Source organism: Macaca nemestrina, chromosome 3 (assembly GCF_043159975.1).
Source record: "Macaca nemestrina isolate mMacNem1 chromosome 3, mMacNem.hap1, whole genome shotgun sequence".
Taxonomy (NCBI): domain Eukaryota; kingdom Metazoa; phylum Chordata; class Mammalia; order Primates; family Cercopithecidae; genus Macaca; species Macaca nemestrina.
In genome coordinates this window covers 52,222,022-52,245,258 of record NC_092127.1, presented here as the reverse complement: position 1 = coordinate 52,245,258, position 23,237 = coordinate 52,222,022, and the positions used below count along the sequence as shown (strand labels likewise).

The 23,237-nt window shown below is 34.9% G+C and overlaps 1 long non-coding RNA gene across 2 annotated transcripts in view; it reads right to left on the bottom strand.

Moving 5' to 3' along the window:
• LOC105493245 (uncharacterized) overlaps positions 1-23,237 on the bottom strand; it is a 94,509-nt gene that overhangs the window by 8,287 nt on the left and 62,985 nt on the right. Inside the window, exons 3-6 of one of the 2 annotated variants that reach the window (XR_011620963.1) lie at positions 18,634-18,803; positions 17,630-17,709; positions 17,142-17,184; positions 16,283-16,347 (exon numbers count right to left, since the gene is read on the bottom strand). This is a non-coding gene — a long non-coding RNA (uncharacterized lncRNA). The remainder of the gene's footprint in view (positions 1-16,282; positions 16,348-17,141; positions 17,185-17,629; positions 17,710-18,633; positions 18,804-23,237) is intronic. The other variant, XR_011620964.1, reaches the window with a different exon arrangement.

Here is a 23,237-nt window from a genome sequence, read left to right as displayed (position 1 = left end):
AAATTAATCTGTATAAGACATGAACAGTGAATCAGAATAAGGTAGAGAAAAGAAAAGAAGAGAGGAGAATGAGAAGAGAGAAAAAAACCACAAGATTAGGAAGCTCTAGCCTAAGGGAAAATGGGGCAAGAAAATAATTTTCCAGAGTCAGGATGGTCAACAACTGAACAACAGAGGTTTCACCTATACACAGTTTATGATGCTATAATGAATATCACCACCATGAATCAAAGGAAAATGATAATATAAACCCCTAGGAATTTGCATAACATTTGGGATAGCATGGGCTTTACCTTTAGAAGCAGGATTCTTGCTTCAGTCTCTAACTAATTGTATTTTTATCATAAAGAGTAACCTCAATTGACTTCCAAGTTGGGACAGTAATTAAAAGCATAGGTTCTGGAGTCTCACTTCTTTGGTTCATATCCTGGATTCCACAATAACTAGATTTGTAAACTTAATCTCTCCAAAACTCATCTCATCTGTCAAATGTAGATAATATTGGTACTTATATCAAAGGGTTCTTATGAGGACTTACTGAAATAATCCTGATAAAACCCTCAGCTCAGTGTCTGACACAAAGTAAGAGCTCATTAAATGTCAACCATTATTTATATCTTTCTGCATGTGTGTGTATATTACATAATCGGGAACAAAGAATTTGTCACAGAAAATAATTTTATATTCTTCAATTTCCACTGAATATTCTAATATATGTATTTAGAAAGTATGTGCATTTTCTAAGTGCTTTAATAGTTTTCAAAATAATGCTTTTGATGGTATCATCTGGATATAACTTGTTTTATTCAAAATGTGGTCATAAAAGCTAATTCCCCAATTTTCATTATATATATGCAGACATAGACACACATATTTGCTGGTATAAGTTAAATTATTATTAACTTGTATTTTTGAATGACTAATATAATCAAAATATTTTTATCATTTATTAGCATTGGCATTAATTTTTTCAATTGGCTTTTCATAATTTTACTATTGGTAGCTGATCAAGATTTTTAACTGTACTGAAAAAAGAGGATTTGTATTATGCTGTAAACGAATAATTAATAGATGCACTTTTCATATTCAATCTGTTTGCAATGTGAGGATTACCTGATATTTTGCTCCTTTCTTATTTATTTGTTTATATTCCAAAGATTTTTAAAGACAGAATTAAGTCAGCTTACAAGTATATTAGCACTGAAATTAAATATCTAGAAGGAAGTTACAACTAAATAAAAAATGCATAACATATAACAAATGCCTACATATTTACTGTGGCAGTGAATTTGAGAAAAAGTTCTGATTAATTCAGAAACGTTCAAAAGATATATAATAAAAAGAAAACAATTATTCTGGATGAAAACAAATACTGAAAAATATATATCCTTTTGAAAAAAAAATGCTCAATTTTTATTTTTCCTAAATGTTGCTTTAGTCTGTTTTTGTTTGTAGAGAGGATTACCTGACCGGGCGTGCTGGCTCATTCCTGTAATCCCAGCACTTTGGCAGGCTAAGGTGGGCCCATTGCTTGAGCCCAGGAGTTCCAGACCAGCCTGGGCGACAAAGGAAAACCGTCATTACTAAAAATACAAAAATTAGCTGGCTGTGGTGGCGCATGCCTGTAATCCCAAGTACTTGAGCTACTTGGGAGGCTGAGACAGGAAAGAATAGCTTAAACCCAGGATGGTGGTGGGGAGCTATAGAGCAAGATTGTCTCTAAATAAATAAGAGGAATATCTGAGGCTCCATATTCCTGGTTTATTTGGCTCACAATTTTGATGGCTGGAAAGTTCAAGGTTGGACATCTGCTTATGGTCAACAGCCTTAGGCTGGCTAGTGAAAGGGGGTTCTGAGTACAGAGATCACATGATGCAAATGGAAGTAAAAGAGAGAAGGTAGAGGTGCCAGGCTCTTTTTCACAACAATATCTCATGGAAACAAAGAGAATGAGAACTTTTGCTCCCCAGGGAGGGCATAACCTATTCATGAGGTATCTACCCTACTGACCCAAATACCTCCTATTGGGTCCCACGTTCAATATTTTGGATTAAATTACGACATGAAGCTTGAATGGAACAAATGTCCAAACCATAGCAAGGACTGTATGCATTTGGCTGTTTTCTTTTGCTTACTATTTATTGTCTGTTTACTGGAATAGAATATAAGCTTCATGAGAGTAGGTATCTTAGCATGTTTACCAATGTATCCTAAGATTCTACAAGGTGACTTCACACAAAATTGTTGCACAATATATAAATGTAAAAGTTAATACAAACAAACAAAAATGTAGAATAAACAAGCATATATGTACTACTCAGCCTAAAAAACAAACAAAAACCCTCACCACAGTTGAGCTGAAGTATCCAATATGGTATACACATTCTTTATTGAATCTTCATCTTTCCCCTGCAGAAGGAAAGACTATTTTGAATTTTTAAATTATTCTTATGCAGTTACTTATATGTTTATTATAAATTACTTTCTTCCAAAGCAATTAATACGCATCATTTCCATATCTTAAAACTTTACATGATGCTTGCTTTTGTACTTAACATTTTGTTTGTGAAATTCATCCTTACGGATAATATATTTGCATTTCTCTACAGTGATCCATTATATGAATGTGTCACTCTTAATGGACTGAACTGCATTGCATCCTACCAAATTCGTATGTTGAATCCCTAATCCCCAATATGATATATTAGGAAATAGGGCCTCCAAAGAGGTAATCAAGGTTAAATGAGATTATAAAGATGGGTCTCTACTTTAATAGGGCTAGTGTCATTAAAAGAAAAGGGAGAGACACTAGGTTGGTACAGAGAAAAGTGTGAGATCTCAGGAGAACCAAACCCACTGACACCTTGATCTTGAACTTCCAACTTCCAGAACCCTGAGAAATACATTTTTGTTATGTAAACTGTCCAGTCTATGGTATGTTTTTATAGCAGCCTTAGCTGAGTAATACAGTCACTATTTTTTTTTTTTTTATTTTCATGTTACCAGACATTTGGATCCTTTCTGTTTCCCCAGTAAAAACAATTGTAGATGTATCTTTCTTTTACTTGTTACCTTTGTACATGTGCAAAAAATCCTCTGGGTTGAATACCAAGAGGTAGGATTATTGCAACTTAGAATTTTATTTTTTCCAATCTGATTGATAGAGAATACTATCTCACTGTGTTTTAACTTTCCTAATTACTAGTAAGGTTAATAATTTTTCATTGGTTAGTGTTCAGTTATGATCCCTCTCATGTGGACATCCTTTTCCATATTTGGTCCATTCTCCTCTTGTGTTGTCTTCCCTTTCTCAATACCTTTATATATATATATATATATATATATTTTTTTTTTTTTTTTTTTTTTTTTTTGAGACAGAGTCTCGCTCTGTCACCCGGGCTGGAGTGCAGTTGCGTGATCTCAGCTCACTGAAACCACCACCTTCCAGATTCAAGCTATTCTCTCGCCTCAGTCTCCCAAGAAGTAGCTGGGATTATAGGCGCTTGCCATCATGCCTGGCTGATTTTTGTGTTTTTAGTAGGGAAGGGGTTTCGCCATGTTAGCCAGGCTGGTCTCAAACTCCTGACCTCAGGTGATCCGCCTGTCTCGCCCTCCCAAAGTGCTGGGAATACAGGCGTGAGCCGCCGCGCCCGGCCAATACCTTTATATTCTTAATATTGGTAGATAATTTGCCCAAACTATGGATCTTACATTTCAGTTTTTATCCTTGTGTCTTTAAATGTATTTTAGCGGAAAATTGACAGAGATTGCTCAAAGATCTGCTACTCAGATGGCATTAATATGAGAAATTCTCCACTGTAATATGTTTAGAAACAGAATATGAACATAAATAATATTGTCAAATAAATACACGATAGTTTGTTGACAAACTTTACATTCCCCATGATTATGAAGTTAATTTTTCATTTGAATTAGTCTAGGGTTTTCTAGGTATACCATCATTTCATTAGCAAACAGCAACAGCTGGACTTTCTCTTTATCAATACAGATTCCCTTTATTTCTGTCTCTTATCTGATTGCTCTGGCTAGAACTTACAGTACTATGTTAAATAGAAGTGGTAAAAGTAGGAAATTCCTGTCTTATTCCACTTCCCAGGGAGAATGCTTTCAGCTTTTCACTGTTCAGTATAATGTTGGCTGTGGGTTTGTCATAAATGACAATTTTTTTTTGAGATGGAGTTTCACTCTTGTCATCCAGGCCGAAGTTCAGAGGCATAATCTCGGCTCACTGCAACCTCTGCCTCCCAGGTTAAAGCTGTTCTCCTGCCTCAGCCTCCCGATTAGCTGGGATTACAGGCCCGCACCACCATGCCCGGCTAATTTTTTAATTTTTATTTTATTTTTATTTTTTTTTATTTTTAGTAGAGACACAGGGTTTCGCCATGTTAAGCAGGCTGGTCTCGAACTCCTGACCTCAGGTGATTCGGCCACCTCAGCCTTCCAAAGTGCTGGGATTACAGGTGTGAGCCACCGTGCCCGGCCCATAAATGGCTTGTATTACTTTAAGGTATGCCTTTCTATGCTGATTTTGATGTGGGTTTTAAACATAAAGCGATGTAGGATTTTGTCAAGTGCTTTTTCTGCATCTTATTGAGGTGATTATGAATTTTTTGTTTTTAATTGTTTATTTGGTGTATCACATTTATTGACTTATGTATGTTAAATCAACCCTGCATCACTGGTATGAAACCCACTTGATCATCTCTTTTATATCCTGTTGGACTTGGATTGCTGGTATTTTGTTGAGGATTTTTGCATCTATCTTTATCAGGAGTATCAGTCTGTAGTTTTCTTTTTTGTTGTTGTTTTACCCTGGTTTTGATATTAGGGTGATATTGCCTTCATAGAATGATTTAGGAGGACTACCTCTTTCTCTATCTTTTGAAATAGTGTAAGATTAGTACTAATTCCTTTCTGAATGTCTGATAGAATTCAGCTGTGAATCCGTCTGGTCCTGGACTTTTTTTGTTGGCAAATTTTTATTATCATTTCAGTCTCCCTGCTTGTTATTGGTCTGTTCATAGATTCTATATCTTCCTGGTTTAATCTAGGAGAGTTATATATTTCCAGGAATTTATCTATCTCCTCTAAGTTTTCTAGTTTATGCAAGTAAAGATGTTCATTGTAGCCTTGAATAATCTTTGTATTTCTGTGTTATCAGTTGTAATATCTCTTTCTTAGTTTCCGAGTGAGTTTACTAGGACCGTCTTTTTTTTTTTTTTTTTTTTTTTTCTTGGTTAATCTCGCTAATGGTCTATCAATTTTATTTATCTTTTCAAAGAACTAGCTTTTTGTTTCATTTATCTTTTGTATTTTTTTTGTTTTTGTTTCAATTTCATTTTATTTTGCTCTGACTTTTGTTATTTCTTTTCTTCTGCTGGGTATGGGTTTGGATTGTTCTTTTTTCTCCAGTTCCATGAAGTATGACCTTAGATTGTCTATTTGTGCTCTTCTAGACGTTTTGGTGTAGGTATTTAATGAGATGAAGTTTCCTTTTAGCACCATTTTTGCTGTATCTCAGAGGTTTTGACAGATTGTGTCATAATTATCATTCAGTTCAAAGAATTTTTAAAATTTTACCTCGATTTCATTGTTGACCCAATGGTCATACAGGAGCAGGTTATTTAATTTCCATGTGTTTGCATAATTTAGGGGTTCCTTTCAGAGTTGATTTCCAATTTTATTCCCCTGTGGTCTGAGAGAGTTCTACTTTAGATTTTCCTAAATTTACTGAGACTTATTTAGTGGTCTATCATATGGTCTATCTTGGAGAATGTTCAATTTGCTGAGGAATCGAATGTGTATTCTGCAGTTGGTGGGTAGAATGTTCTGTAAATATGTTAAGTTCATTTGTAATGGGATATAGTTTAAATTCATTGTTTCTTTGCTGATCTTTTGTCTTCATGACCTGTATGGTGTTGTCAGTGAAGTATTATAGTCACCCATTATTATTGTGTTGCTGTCTCTCTCATTTCTTAGGTCTAGTAATAATTGGTTTATAAATTTGGGAGCTCTAATGTTAGGTGCATATACATTTAGAATTGTGATATTTTCTTGTTGAGATAGTCCTTTTATCATTATATAATGTCCCTCTTTGTCTTTTTTTTAACTGCTGTTGCCTTAAAGTTTGTTTTATCTGATATGAAAATAGCTACTTCCTGCTTGCTTTTGGTGTCTATTTGCATGGAATATCTTTTTCCATCCCTTTACCTTAAGTTTATGTGAGTCCTTATGTGTTAGGTGAGTCTCCCAGAAACTTGGTTGGTGAATTCTTATCCATTCTGCCATTCTATGTCTTTTAAGTGGGAGATTTAGGCCATTTGCATTCAGCGTTATTATTGAGATGCGAGGTACTTTTCTTTCTATGCTATTTGTTGCTGGAATGTCTTTTTTATTGTGTTATTGTTATATAGGTCTGTGAGAATTATGCTTTAAGGAGATTCTATTTTGGTGTATTTTGAGGATTTGTTTCAAGATTTAGAGCCCCTGTTAGCAATTATTTTAGTGCTGGATTGGTAGTGGTGAATTCTCTCAGTTTTTTTGGTCTGGAAAAGACTATCTTTCCTTCATTTATGAAGTTTACTTTCATTGGATACAAAATTCTTGGCTGATACTTGTTTTGTTTAAGGAGGTCAAAAATAGGACCCCAATTCCTTCTAGCTTGCAGGGCTTCTGCTGAGAAATTGTCTGTTGATCTGATATGTTTTCATTTATAGGTTATCTAATGCTTTTGCCTCATAGCTTGTTTTTATTATTATTATTATTATACTTTAACTTCTGGGGTACATGTGCAGAACATGCAGGTTTGTTACACAGGTATACACATACCATGGTCGTTTGCTACACCCATCAACCACATCACAGCTTTTAAGATTATTTCCTTTGTCTTGACTTTAGATAACCTGATGACTATGTGCCTAAGCCATTATCTTTTTGCAATGAATTTCCCAGGTATTCTGAGAGCTTCTTGTACTGGGAATATCTAGATGTCTAGCAAGGCAGGGGAAGTTTCCCTTGATTATTCCCTCAAATATATTTTTCTAACTCTTAAAATTCTCTTCTTTCTTGGGGACACCAATTATTCTTAGGTTTGGATGTTTAACATAGTCCCAAACTTCTTGAAAGTTTTGTTCGTTTTTGAAATTCTTTTTTCTTCATGGTTTTTAAATTCTTTGATGGATTGAATTAATTCATAATCCTTGTCTTCAAGCTTTGAAGTTCTTTCTTCTGCTTGTTTTAATCTATTGCTGAGATTTTCCAGTGCATTTTGCATTTCTCTACGTGGTCCTTCATTTCCAGAATATGTGATTGTTTTTAATTTATGCTGTCTATTTCACTGAAGACTTTTCCTTTTATATCCTGTATCATGTTTTTAATTTCTCTAAGTTGGACTTCATGTTTCTCTGCTTCCTCCTTGATTAGCTAAATAATCAACCTTCTGTATTCTTTTTCTGCCAATTCAGAGATTTCATCTTGGTGTGGATCCATTGCTGGAGATCTGGTATGATCTTTAGGGGGTGGTAAAGAATATTGTTTTGACATATTACCAGAATTGTTTTTCTGGTTCCTTCTTATTTGGGTAGACTATGTCAGAGGGAAGATCTGGGATTCAAGGGCTGCTGTTCAATTTTTTTAATCCCATGGGGTGCTCTTGATATGGTGTTCTCTCCCTTCCCCTAGGAATGGGGCCTCCTGAGAGCAGAACTGTAGTGATTGTTTTTGCTCTTCTGGGTCTAGCCACATAGGGGAGCTACCAGGATCTTCGTTCATGCTAGGGATTGTTTGCAAAGAGTCCTGTGATGTGGTCCATCTTCAGGTCTGACAGCCATGGATACCAGCACCTGCTCTTGTGGAGGTAGCAGGGGAGTAAAGTGGATTCTGTGAGGGTCCTTGGTTGTGTTTTTGGTTGGTGCACCTGTTTTGTGTGGGTTGGCCTCAAGCCAAGGTGGTGCTTTCAAGAGCACATTAGCTGTGGTCATATAGGGAGGATGCAAACTTACCCTAGGGACACCTGGTTAAGTATTCAGGTTTTTTGGGCATTGGGCAGGCCATCAAGCTCTCAAGAGAATATGAGCTTTGTCTTCAGCAGCCAGGGCAGGTAGTGAAAGACCACCAGGTATCAGCAGGGATAGGCTTGTCTGAGCTCAGCTTCTCCATGGGTGGGGCTTGCTGTGGCTACTGTGAGAGAGACGGGTGTGGTTCCCAGTCCAGTGGAGTTATATTATTCCCCAGGGAGATTATGGCTGTGTCTGCTGAGTCATACAGGTCACCAGGAAAGTGGGGGAAAGCTGGCAGTCACAGGCTTCACCCTGCTCCCACACAGCCCATTGTCTTAAAGGCTAATCTTGCTCCTATCATCCCCCCCACAACAGCACCGAGTCTATTTCCAGGCAGCCAGTGACAAGGGCTGAGAACTTGCCCCAGACCGTGAGCCTCCCCGTTGAGAAAGTAAGCAGATTCACAGTTTTTCGGCATCTCAGGGAGCCTGCAATGGTGTCCCAGTTCCTTCAAAGGGCCTGTGGATTCTCTGAGATTTTCTGGTATGTTCTTGCGGTAGTTAATGGAGCAAAAGTTTGTGATGTGAGTCTCCACACGCTGCTCTATCCATCCAAGTGGGAACTGCAGGCCAGTCCTATCTCCTATTTACCATCGTTCTAGTATGTCAAGGATTACCTATTTTCATTGACATGATGATCTCTCAAGAAAATATCTAGAAGTTCATTTTTATTCACCAATTTGCTGACGTTTATTGAATTATTTACTAGGCACAAGGTATAAATATGTTTAAGTCATGATTTGTGTCCTCATGTTAATCTCTAGAAACAGAGAGGTAAACAAATGACAACAGAAGATCCCCATTGATATAGGACAAGTGCTTAAGGCTGCAAATGCTGCAAAACTGTATCAGAAAATGTTTCAAATATTGGATGACATAAAAACAAAAATTCATACATATTTTAGATATAAGGAAAATTGAGAGGAAAAAAATGACACTTGCTTTTACAAATGCTCTAGTAATCTAATTGGATGACTTGTCAAGATCAACAATAGAAGAAAAATAAATTTCAACCTTGTTGACCTCCTAGGAAAGACAAATATATTGTATATAGCATACTAAAATAAAATAATCTGGCAATGCAATAAAAAAGTATCAAGTTATATGGTTCAAAAAATGTGATTTGTTATTCAAATTACTTTTCCCAAACTTTTTCTACTTGGTAACTATTCTAGGAAGTTCAAAGGGCAAAATATTGGTTCTTGTTGCCTTTTTACAGGATAGTTGAGTTCGCTTTGTGAGCTGAAACTGCATGAGCGAGTGCTCATTTCCAAGACCTGTGAAAAAACTTATTTTTTTTTTTCCTGAAAACAATGGAATCAATGAAAAGGTATACTGGATAAGAGGAGAAATCTAGATCCCTAAACAATGTTCTGAAATGGCTTCCAGCTGTTGTAAATATGACCTACAAGTTGTTTACTAAGCTAGATGTAATATTTTGCTCCCTTGGAATGACAGTGATTTTTTTTTTTTGCCCAGTCTTTCTCAGAATGAACATGGTGTTAATATGCTATTACTCTGTTACTACTTAATTTGTGATGTGTATGATACAAAAAAGCAATCAATGTAGCAATAAACCAGCTTTATCAAATATTAATAAATTTGTCTTATTTGTTTGACTTTTTGAAAAATGAGTTCACATTTTTTGAATTCCTACTAACTTTTTAAAAGACTTATTTAGACTGATGTAGTATGAAATATTTCAATATGTCTATAAGTACACAAAACAAAAAAATATACTGCCCAAGATTTATTACAAAATTATTACCTTCGTAGCCACTACCAAAGTTAAAAAAAGTTTGCCACAACCCACAGATTGCATTCCTGTCCTCTTTCATTACTATTCCGTCTCCTCTCCTAAAGTAACCACAATCTTGACAATTTCTATCAGGGGCTTAGGCATCATAACAATCCCAGATCAACTAAATCAAGTATCTGTGATTAAATTTAATTGATTCTGGGTTGCAGTTCCTCAGAATGTCAATTTCACTGTAAGTAAAACTTGCTCCTGTATTCCAACACTTTAGGATCCCAATACAAAGATGAGGAATTTCTCTAGGGCATCTTTTACATCATGGAAATGTATGGACTCTAATTTTTGTTTCCCTGGTCTCTTGAGACTCTCAAAAATAGTTCCCAGGGTCTCAAACTCTGTTACCTCTTCCTGGATTGGCACATACCCAGAGGGCTAAAATGGCCCTAAATGCCAGGCTCAGATGCCTTGAATTGTACATCTTCCAATAGTTGGAGAATTGGTGACTTGCCAATTACTTCAAGTAGATGCTTCTTTAGTCTTTGTCCAGCTTTTCTTGTAGTTTTTAGTAGGATTGTTGATTCAGATTTACTAGTGCACCAATTCTGGAAGCTAAAGTCTCATTACTATTTCTTAAATACAAACATTACAGATATAATTAAAATTCTGAATTCTCCTTTCTTGATTGATATGGTTTAGATCTGTGTTTCCACCCAGATTTCATGTTCAATTGTAATCCCCAATGTTGGAGGTAGAGTCTGGTGGAAGGTGACTGGATCATGGGGGTGATTCTCCTGAATGGTTTAGCATCATCCCCCTTGCTTGTGACAATGAGAGTGATTCTCCCAAGATCTGGTCATTTAAAAGTGTGTTGCACCTCCTTGCTCGCTCTCTCTGGCTCCTGCTCCAGACATGTTAAGACGTCCCTGCTTCCCCTTCCCCTTCCACCATAGTCGTAAGTTTCCTGAGCTGCTTGTACAGCCTGCAGAACTGTGAGCCAATTTAAACCCTCTTTTCTTTATAAACTACCTACTTGTGGGTATTTATTTACAGCAATACAAGAACAGACTAATACATTGATCTTAGTCACCTCTTTTTTCCCTTTGTCTAGCACAGAATTACTATCCTAAATTATAGTGATTTTTATTCCAAACATTTCATAGTGTTTTTCCATACATATGAGTTCATACTTAGTACATACTAACCAGTTTGCATACTTTTATATTTTAAAATATAATATTGAGATTCCCATTCTACAGTTGTCTTACTTCACATTTTTATGTGAAATTTCTTTGTTTATACATGAATTCTACTTCAAATATTTTATCAACTAAATAGCATCATTTGTAAAAATATACAAGTAAATTAACACTCTCCTTTAGATAAAAAAAAACTTCACTCTTATAACTAATGTCCTAATGAATGATTTTACACAAGTAAAAGATGTCTGAGGAAATAAACTTAGAATGTAAGCAGTTAGTTTTAGAATATGTACATCTTCAACTTTACTAAATTTGTGTAATTACGTTCCAAAATTACCTAGTTTATATTCCCACCAGCACAGAATCTGGGTTTTCTTTGCTCTACATCCTTGATAACACTTAATATTTTTAGAATGTTAACATTTATTTTCAATATAAAAGTTAAAAATATGATATTTCCTTTGAATTTGAATTTTTGTATGCCATTTTTTTTTCAAAAACATCTTGGCTACTATGATTTCTTCTCTGACTTGCCTGTTGATACATTTTAACAGTTCTCCTATTAGTTTTTTTTGTTGTTGTTGTTCTTATTGCTTTGTAATATCTATATACATTTGAGGTCTGAATCACTTAGTTTTATATTTTTATAATTCCTATTGTCTCTAAGAAGCATTTATGTCATTTATGTTTGTATTTGATAGTGGCTTATTTTAATATTACCATATTTATCAATATTTTCATTTATACTGTGTTTTGTAAAATTTGTTTAAAAATTTCTTGTTGGCCGGGCGCGGTGGCTCAAGCCTGTAATCCCAGCACTTTGGGAGGCCGAGACGGGCGGATCACAAGGTCAGGAGATCGAGACCACAGTGAAACCCCGTCTCTACTAAAAATACAAAAAATTAGCCGGGTGCGGTGGCGGGCGCCTGTAGTCCTAGCTACTCAGGAGGCTGAGGCAGGAGAACGGCGTGAACCCAGGAGGCGGAGCTTGCAGTGAGCCGAGATTGCGCCACTGCACTCCAGCCTGGGCAACAGCATGAGACTCCGTCTCAAAAAAAAAAAAAAAAAAAAAAAAAAAAAAAAAATTCTTGTATAATATATAGGAAAACATAATTTAAGTTATGTGACTGTAAAACATAATCTTCAGTGGTTTAAAATTACAGTGTAATATTTCACACTTACATCAAGTCCACTGTGAGATGAGTCAGTTGTGCATGCAATGATTGAGTGTTGCAGGTTGTTTATTCAGTTAAAATGAAAATATCCTTCCATTACTGTTTAATGACACCTTATAATCTTTAACCAAAACACTTCCTTGTAAAAGAGAAATGTAATAAATTATCCTCTAAGTTTCTCAAATAATTACCACAATACATCTTTTCTATGTATAAAATATTTTCAAGTAAATTATCTAATTTATGCAACATAGCACATTATTTAGTTGTTTAATAGCAGAGAGATCATTCAATCATGTGACTTTTGACTCCACAGAACTACTACGAATTTCATCTATGAGTTACTAGAAAGAGTAGGAGTAGTTATAAAAGAGTGATTTACTTTTGGATGATGTGGTGGCTCAAAGTATAAATTCCTCATTTTTATAATTGACCAGTGTAAAAGATTGTGTCAAATCTATTTCCTGTGTTTGATGGCAGGTACATATTCTGCCCAAGCTGTTATTTAAAACAACAAAGCATATTTCAATTGTGTTGCTTTAACTGAGAGAGGCAGAAACTACACATTACAAGTGAAACTATGATCTTACCATACAGGAAAAAAAAAAAAAAATGTATATGTATCTATCCAAACTAGCTTGTCCTTGTTGTGCTGAATCAAAGTCATGCCAATCACTGAAAAGAATTCTCCCTATTCAAAGTATATTAGCAGAGAGATACAAGCAGACCATGAACTGAGAAACAGTTCAAAAAGTGAAACAAAGCAGTTAGTCCCACACAGTCATTTTTTTTTAAGTCTATGTTTTCTTGATTTTAAACTTTCCTTTCTACGTGTAACAGGAACATGAAAAGCATGTTAATATAATCATCTATCCTGTTTTTTTATTAAAATAGATATTGATTTTTTCTCTGATAAGAAGTTATGACATTCCACTTTCAAAACATACAAAAAGAACTTGTATCATTACAGTTCATTAAGTATGTTTCAATTTACTAAATACATCACATTTCTCAACAAATTTTCCAGTGTACTTGGAGTGGTTTCACCTGCTTATATCTGATTTGATTTTTAGCTCCTTTTGTTCATATTTAAAATAAATAAATATGTGTGTGATTTTTAAGCAATAGTATAGCAATGTAGGACTTCATGCACCTATTAAAATTTGACCCTATTAATCATTTGTCCAAAGTACCTGGCACAGAGACTTTGCTTATTTGCACAGAAACTGACTTTTTATCCTCGAATGCAATGTAGTAGGCTGACAGAACAAATATAATAAAGGATAATCCTTATTTTAAAATGTTTTCTGAAATTTAGAAAGCAAGTGATTACGGAGTGGTTGAAAAGCAATGAATTGGAATCACAGTGACTAGCTCTCTTTTAACCCTTGCATGGCCTTGGGAATTGTCTCCCCTCTGACACCTAGTTTTATCATAAAAACTGGCTATATTGTATGCTCCATATTTCTCCTTTATGTTTCATAGTTGAATAATTTTTACTCAGACACCGTCTTATAAAAATGGCTTCCAAGGAATGCTCTAAGGTGGGCTAACGCAAACAATATCCTAGCTTCAGACTGACCTCAGATATTTTTTGAAAGACAAGAGAGAGAAATTCAGGCATTACCTAAGATTCATCAAAATCTGTAAAGGGGTTCCTAATGATTTCTTACGATAAGGTTCCTTATTTTATCTTCTGTATAAGGAAAAAGCTCATGGGAGACTAGACCCAGTGACTGAAGCCTGTAATCCCAGCCCTTTCGGAGGCTGAGGTGGGAGGGTCACTTTAGGCCAGGAGTTATAGAGCAGCCTGAACATGTAACAAGACCCAATATCTACAAAAATAAAACAATAATTAGCTGGGTATGGTGACACATGCCTGTAGTCCCAGTTACTTGGGAGGCTGAGGTGGGAGGATTCCTTAAGCCTAGGAATTCCAGGCTATGTGAGCTATGATTACACCACTTCACTCCAATCTGGGTGACAGAGCAAGACCCCACTTCTAAAACAACAGCAGCAACAGAAAACAACCTCATAGAAACCTATTAGTAATTATAGATTCTGATATATTTATATCTAAATATATGTTTAGATATAAAAATGTTTAGATATAAAAATATGTTTTAGATATGTATACATGCACAACCGTCTGGCAATATCCACAACCCATTCACGTTTCTCCAGAAAACTATACTCTAATGCCCAGATCAAAGGAGTCAGATAACACAAGGGCTTAAAGAACAGTTTAAGAATGTTGAACTTCATCTTAATGAGAGTAAAAAACCACTAAAAGGTTAAAAAGTAGTTGTGTAAGATGACTGAATATGAGTTTGGGGAATATCATTTTGGCTATATGAAGATTGTATGAAAGGAGCACAAATATAGTTATAAAAGCTATAGGAAGCCCAGTAAAGAGGCCATCATAAGATGCCAGGAAAGAAAAGATGGGTCTCTAGTGGAAGGCAGCTCCTGCGGAGTTGAACAGACTTGAAGAGAATTCAGAGGAATTCAGCTGTGCCCCGGCCTCTCCTGTGCTCTCTGATTGCATAGAGATCATTGATTGTGCAATTGGTTAAATCTGAGACCATCTTCTCAAGCTGCATTTTTCCATATTACAGAAGGACTGGCCGAGAAATTATTCTCCCTCATTCTCTGAGATCGTTTTCAGTGAACTGTAGGGCAGCATCTAAAGAGTAAGTCAGAAACGCACTTCTCCCATTACAACTTTATATACCAGATAGGATCCAGTGACATAAGTCATAAATGGTAAAGAAAAAACCCTTGAAGTCTCAAAAAAAGAAAACACTTTATATTCAATATATGTTAAACTTCAATATATGTTAAATTTCCTTAACTTCTGAGACTTTTTGCCTAAAAAATGAAGAACACATACTTCATAAGATACTGTATTAAATGAAAAAAATATATATAGAATATAGTACCTGGTACAAAATAGGTGCTAAATAAGTACTAATTCCCTTCTTTCAAGTTCAACCCTTTCTTAGTTAACAGACAGGAAGTAACAGATGTCTTAAAAATATATATTGTTAATCCCTAAATATATGATTAATGGCCCAGAATAGAGATTCTAAAAACTGCAATCCATGCATCGATTAACAGTGGGGATACATTCTGAGAAATAAATCATTAGGGAATTTTATCATGGTGCAAGCATCATACAGCATACTTAGACAAACCCAGATGGTGAAGCTTGCCACACAACTAGGCTACATGGTATAGTCTATTGCTCCTAGGTTACAAACCTGGGCAATATATTACTACTGAACATTGTAGACAATGGTCACACAATGGTAAGTGTATGTATCTAAATACAAAAAATGTACAGTAAAAATATGGTATTATAATTTTATGAGACCATCATCATATTATAATCTTATAGGACCACCTTCATATATGCGATCTGTCTTTGACCAAAATGTCATATGGTTTATGACTGTAGACCTTTTCAGCTTGCATTGGAAGTACCTAATTTATCATGCTAAATATATTTAGAATCTTTGTTGTGACCATATATAGAGATAATATTTGTTCTTCTTTAAGCCCCTATCTTTACCTAAGGAGTAGCTATGAAATAGTGACCTTTTTATATATTGAAATTCTGCAGTAAAATAATTTAACTTCCCTTCCCTGGCAGATTGGAAACAAAATCCCAAGGAAAGGGAATAAAATAGAATGTTAAAATCTAATCAATATCTATATGTTGCCAAAAATCTGTGATGCTCAGACATATCATCCACAGTTTCATAAATGTAGCTGTCTTATTATGTATTATCCTCCACACTCAGAGGGTTTCTAACAACTAAAAGAAAAGATTTGACCACAGATCAGAAAGTAACTTTGGCAATTAAAAAAAAAAATCAAAGAATGTAACTAGACAATATGTAGAAAAGTGGACAGTGAGGCAAGATGGTAAAGAAACATTGATATTCAGTGAATTAGAGTGATCATAATAGTTTGCTTTCTCTGCTCTAGCCTATGCACCCCTCTGTTCAAACTCAAATGTGTTTAAGTCACTACTTTGTGGGATGTGGGAAGTGGGACAGAATTTCCATACCACTCACGCCTGATAAAATGACCTCTGTTCCATCCACCGCCGCTCTGACTAAACTTGTCGTAACTCTGAAACAAGAAGCCAGATTTAAATACGAGAAAGTGGTAAGAAATTCTTCCTTGCATACCACTGTACCATGAGGTGTTTTTTTTTTTTTAATCACATCTTTCTGTGAATTTCTCATGCCTGTTTTTAAATCTTTGACTTTTCCCATCAAAGTAATTAAGCTCATTCTTAAAAAGGTCATCAAGACTTAACCAAAAAACTAAATGTCCGCTATTTATCTTCTTACTATGAAATGGACAGGCAGTGAACCTGTGCACTGTTGAATGAGGCAGGCAGGAGGAAGTTGATTCTGCAGTGCCAATTGCATTGCATAGAAAGTCGTGCCTAGTCAGCTTGCAATTGTACTTCTGTCCCTTTATCTGCCCCTTCTTTTACAAGCTATTTGCCTCCCTATCTCTCTCTCTTTCTCTCTCTTCCTTTCCCTCTCTCTTTCTACTCTCTCTCTCTTTTACAGTACCCTAAATTAACATGCCGCAAATTAACATGTTGCAAATTAACATGTTACAGTTAAAACCCTAGTTTAGAACAGAATTCTCACAGAAAGTTCCTTTATTCTGAACTGTGAGGAGGGATGGGGGCATTTCTGAACTAGATTCATCTTTCAGTTACATCTCCTAATTACCACTCTGTTATTTATTTGTGGGGGTAGAATGACCTCCCCATTATATATTCCCCACTCAATACAGGCATCATCTTATATTGTAATGGAAAATTTTTGAGAAGCACCATTAGACATACAAGAATTTTGAACCTAAATAAAACATGCAATTTATGTCCAATAAAAGCTAAAAATTACCTTGAACAAGCCGTTAAAACGTATTGTTCAACTGCCTCTGCATCTGCAAATGAAGACGTTTAACTCTGACCTCTAACGTCCTTTCAAAAAATTATAACACTTAAATTATATCATTAAATTTTAGTATCTTGTATAGCAGTTTATTGAAATGGCTTTCTTTTCTTTGGTTAAAAATTCATAGCAGGCAGAATTTAGAACCTAGTATTTAATAGAGGTTACTCTCTAGTATGGAAAAATGTATGGCAGACAGAACTGTACTTTAATGGTGAAATCAAATAATAAAATACAACTATGTATGTGTCTCTACCTATTCTCTAATATTACATAAGGAATCACATTATTTTTGACAGCTGCCTAACTCAGAGTGCAATCCTTGCTTACGTCTCAGTCTGATTCAGTCTTCATTTTTTTGCAGCTGATACCATTGGGGAAGTATATGAAGACATGAAGGAGAGAGCAAAGAGTCAAATTTGTATTCATTAGCTTACCAGACTAGGCTGCTGAATGAAAACTCCCCACAGCCCTTCTGCCTCCACAGGCACGACCACTTCCAGGTCTGTAGTGGAGTCTGAGTGGAATAAAATAAGCACTGTTACACTTTCCTTTCTAACTTAATCTTATTAAAATATTGATAGTTCTTTTCTATCAATGAGAGAAGATTGGTTAAGAGAAACAGGAATGCAGATTATGACGAAAATATTGCCAACACAGGACATTTTGTAGCCATATACTTGTTTTGTTTTACATGAATATGCATGAGAGTTTATTCTTATATTTTCACATGAAAATATTTATATTGTGATAATATAGTTTGCCTTTGCACTTGAAACATGAGACTAGTTATAGATTGATAAAATATTGTCTTTTTAACACTCATGGATACATATATTGTTTCTTGAAGTGATGAAAAATTTATTGTTGCTAAGCTTAAACATAAACATTCTTATATAATTGCATGTGAATAGTTAAATGGTGCATAATTGGAAATGGAGCATGATGGGGAGAAGTATGAACCAGAGACTTTATTTTTGAAAGGAAGAAGTCTGAATTCTGTGTGCTTTATACACATTTTTCATGAAGTAGGTCCACAGCTGTAAAGAATTTATTCCATAGCATACATTTATTCACCGTTAACAATATTTCAAAATAACCCTTTGTGCATAAACACATGTATGAGAACAAGATAAACTTGTTTAAATTTCTACTGAGGATTGTTTAGAAAATATCCGAATGATCTGAATGTAAACCATGCTGAATATGCATACATCTCTAATTTGTTAAAATATTACTAAAAATTAAAAATAAGGTTTGCATCTAGGAAGGTGACATATCTAGAGTTTACAAGATCATGTTTAACACTGTAACCCATCTATATAATTTGAATTTCCTTTTTTCATATGCTGTGTGACAAACAATTCCACCATTATAAATAACCTTCTTTATAGAGTCATACTAATGCTGCCATAAAAGTATTGCTTGATGTATTTCCTACATTTTTCTCTCCTTTGTTTTTGAAAAGATTTATAGTTATTTCTCTATTTAGCCAGCAGATGTGAAGTGATTTCAGGATGATCTGTATCCATCAGAAAGTGCCACATGTTTCTCATTTAATTCCATTTCCGTGGAAACCTGAAGACACTTCTTGCATCGTCTTTCAATTTCCTGAAAAAAGATAACTTTCATTATTTTGGCATGAGACACTCTTAGAATGCCCTATGTCAAGAATAATTAGAATTTCACTCTTCAGCTTCTCTCCTGCAGTATATTGACCGTCTAAAAGAGCCTCACTGTCTGGTGCCTGATAAATGTATTCTTGAGTATATGAACTGAAGTGAATCTGAGCCAAACCAGTGAGAGCTGTCCATGTGAAAGCCTAGATAAAGGTGTAAAAATGTACATGCTGAGACATTCATTAATTTACTTCATGACTATTCCATTTATTAAATAGAGGCTACTGTGACAGGCTAGCTCAGATGTTGTGTCTATGGAGAATAAGAAAATAAATTTGACTACACAGTTACCATGGCACTTGCAAATTGAGTTTTAACAGTTATTTTCATTTCATTAAAACAAAGCACTAGATTAGTACTGGTCCTAAACCCTTTCAAAAGAGTTTTGCAAACTGTGGGGGCGACAAAAGAAAGTTCTTATGAAATACTGGTAGAAACAAAGACAGAAAGCAGGGGAAAGCAATTATTTCATTTAAAATCACAAGCAAACTCTGCCTCATGCCTTACCTCACACTGCTTTCCTAGAGCCACCTGCCATTTCACAAGAGAATACTTTGTGCCTCTGCCTAGAAGACTTTGTGCTGTCTCTCTTTCCACAAAATTGAATCCTCTCTTCTCCCTTGTAACATTCAAATACTTCAGAGATTGTTCTTTCATAGCATTTTTGCCATACCATAATTGTGATATTTACCACATTGCATTTTAATATTGTATTTGTTTTCTTGCCCAATTGGATGTAAGCATTTAAAATACAGTGACATCTTGTTTATATATGTATATAGGGGTGTGTGTATGTGTGTATATACATATATGGGTATATATATGCATATATAAGTATATATGTGCATTCACAAGGGTTTGATACAAAGTTGATGCTCATAAAATGGCTAATGAATGAGTGGATGAACAAATGAGAGAATGAATGAAGAGAGAAAAATATGATCAATCACATGTTTTCAATACTGGATAGAATGAAAACGCCACATTTAGTTCCAGGGTTGGTCAGAAAAGATAAAGAGATTTTTAATGGTTCTGAATTCAAATGTGGATGTCAAATTCCAAAGTAATTTACCCAAACATTGTTTTAATACTAGACCATATATTCGAAGAAAAACTGTTCCCCATTTAATTGCATTATTTGATTTTAAATATTAGAACTCTTATCTACGTGGCTAACAGAAAACATGCTAGACTTGTCTGAGCAATGTAATGATCACAGAGTATATAAAATACAATTAATGTCCATCCAAATGTATTTAAAAATACAGTTAACAACCTAAGGAGCCATTTGTGAGAAATGTTGAAAGATTTTAAATAGCTGAATCTGGAAATGGATATTGAAAAGTGGAGGGGTTTTAATTAATGAGTTAAGAATCCTGACGTAATGCAATAGAAATGGGGCGGGGAATAAAGTTTGTTTAAGAAATTCCAAGGCATAGCTTTATTATATTACGGTAAGAATATGAAATGTAAAGATCAGTGTTTACCTATTTGCCTGATGCATATTATGAAGGTTTCAATGTAAGTAGTAGCTGTTTAAACAGAAAAGGAAGAAGAAACCAAGATGCTTATTTAAGAGGGTATAAGCAGACTTTAATGGTAGTATGAACACATGAGAAGCCAATGAGATGGTGAGTCAAAGTAGCCATACAGTTGCTTTCTACCTATGCCACTTTTGAATAAAGATTGATAGTAAGGTAGAATGATGTTGAATTAAGAATTGTTCAAATGTTATGTTTCTTAGAGAAGTTAATAAAATTAGCCTTGACTTGCTAATTTTGAGTAACAATTTATATATAACGTTAGAGTAATACTGACGCAATGGAAAGCCCAGGATAAAAAGAGGCTGAGATCGCTTGAAATGATCAGTTTAAAATCCAGTACTTGGATGTATGAGTGGTATAAAGGAGACAGTAGAGAATGAAATAAACATAGACAAAAGAATTAAACATGGGGTTAATGAGTAAGGCAATCAACCAAAAAACATCCATACAAGAAAACCACATTAGAGGCAGAGCAAGAAGCTAAATATCTAAGAATCGTGAAAGCATTAACATATTTTTTCCAAAGAAATATTCAAGTAGAGGAGTCAGACAAGTCTGTTGAAGGTGCAGAGTAGTTAATCCTGGTGATATCAGGAGTGGAGATATCCACTCACTCCAACTGCATGAGTGTAGTGGGTGTGTCTGGGATATCATTGATAATAAGTGTCAGAATTATGAAGAAAAATTTAAACATAAAAAAGAGAAAAAGAAGAGAGAAAAATGAAATTTGCTCTGTGCTCAGAAGGGGCTCACTCAGTATACATAACTTTATAAAGTATTCACTGGTTAGGTGAAAGATTAAAGGCCATGCGATTACTCACCCAAGGGGATTCTCTAATATTGTTGGACATATAGAAATGGACAGGGGAAGGCAGGTTCTCTGTGGCTTACCAAAACTTAATCATGAAGGATAAGATAATCAATTAAGACATAGACTATCTAGTACTGTCACAAGCACAAGTGAAGTTTTTCTTTTGGACTTTTCAATTTAGAGGGAAGTCAAAATTGGTGAACGTTTGAAAGCAAGCAGACATTTCCAAATAGAATTCTGGGACAAGGGAGAGAAACATTTTATTGTTCTTACAAAAATAATTATAGAACACCTATGTTTATAGACTAGAGAAAGTTTGTAAAAGGAAGCAAAATGCAAAGGCATTGCAATTTACATGGAGAGAAATATTTTACAGCAAGACATTCAAAATGTTACCTCATATCTAAGTACAGGCAAGTCATATTGCTGAGGTATGCAAGAAAAAGCAGTTCCATCAAGCATTCTATTTAAAAAAAAAAAAAACTGAAAACAACATAAAAATAGAACAAGCAATTCCTTGCTTTTGGTGATAAAGCAGATGATTCTGAAAGTTGTTCAAAACAATACTAGCTAAGGTTAATAGGCTTGCTGGAAGGTTGGAAGTTAGGAAGCTAGCCAATTTTATAGAACTATACCATGAATGATATACTGGCAAATTTTCCAGTGTATTTATGTTTTTTATTGTCAACAGAATGTGCACTTTAGATGCCAATTTCCTTCATCTCTCTGAGAATTTTCCTGAAATAATGTTTTCTTATAGCTTAGTTCCTGATTTGATTATCCAAACAATTATGTCACATTCTATTATATTGCAGTAAATGGTAGTATCCACCAGTTGCATTTTGACTTTTCATGAAATATTTTGAAAAGTTAACCTTTTGCTAAAGTTACAGGCATTGGAAAAAATCAAGTTTAAATTATAATTTCACCACTTAATATCTTGCAAGTTTATTTCCTTAGATGGAAAATGAGCTTAATAGTACCTCCATTGCAGAGCTGTTCTTAGAATCAAAAAGACTTGTAAATCTACTTGAATAGCACCTGTTACACAGTAAAGGTAGAAAAAAATAATAAAGGGCTTGAAATGCAAATTGATATTACACACATACACACACACATAGTATTATATTTCTAAAAAGGTAAAATCACAACTCTCATCTAAATATAATATAAACACATTTAAAATATGTAATTTAACTCATTAATCAATGAGAGAACATGTAAGATGTTATATCTGTTCAACAGATTATTCTAAAAGCAAACATACATACATAAACAGGAATGATGAAATTATTGTGCTCAATATAATAGATAATAAACTGGCTTCTTCTACAGGGTAAATGAAAATTAATTGCACCTCCACCTGTCAAAATGCATTATCTGTATATGGATAAGAATTACTTTCACCATTGTCAGTACCTACTACTTAAATGGTGTAAAGGCCAGGCACGGTGACTCATGCCTGTAATCCCAACACTTTGGGAGGCTGAGGCAGGCAGATCACGAGGTCAGGAGTTCGAGACCAGCCTGGCCAGCATGGGGAAACCCAGTCTCTACTAAAAATACAAAAAATTAGCTGGGCATGGTGGCACGCACCTGTTATCCCAGCTACTCTGGAGGCTAAGGCAGGAGAATTGCTTGAACCTAGGAGACAGAGGTTGCAGTGAGCCAAGATCATGCCATTGCACTCCACCCTGGGTGACAGAGTGAGACTCTGTCAAAAAAAAAAAAAAAAATGTGTAAAATAGCTCAAGGTAAATGAAAAACAGAGATAATTCTGATGTATTTGCAGAAAAGGCTACCCAGGAATAATTTTGGTTGCTGTAGCCTTGCATTTCAATTTGTCCATTCACATTTATTTTTCTGACAGTCCTCCCAACTTATTTTCATATCATAATAACAAAGAAAGACTTTGTAATTAATAATTACAAAGAATTGACTAGTTTGGTTAGGTTTGGCCTGGTTGTTTATGTAGGTTCAGCAAGAGTTTTAATTAACCCTGTAGTTCTCC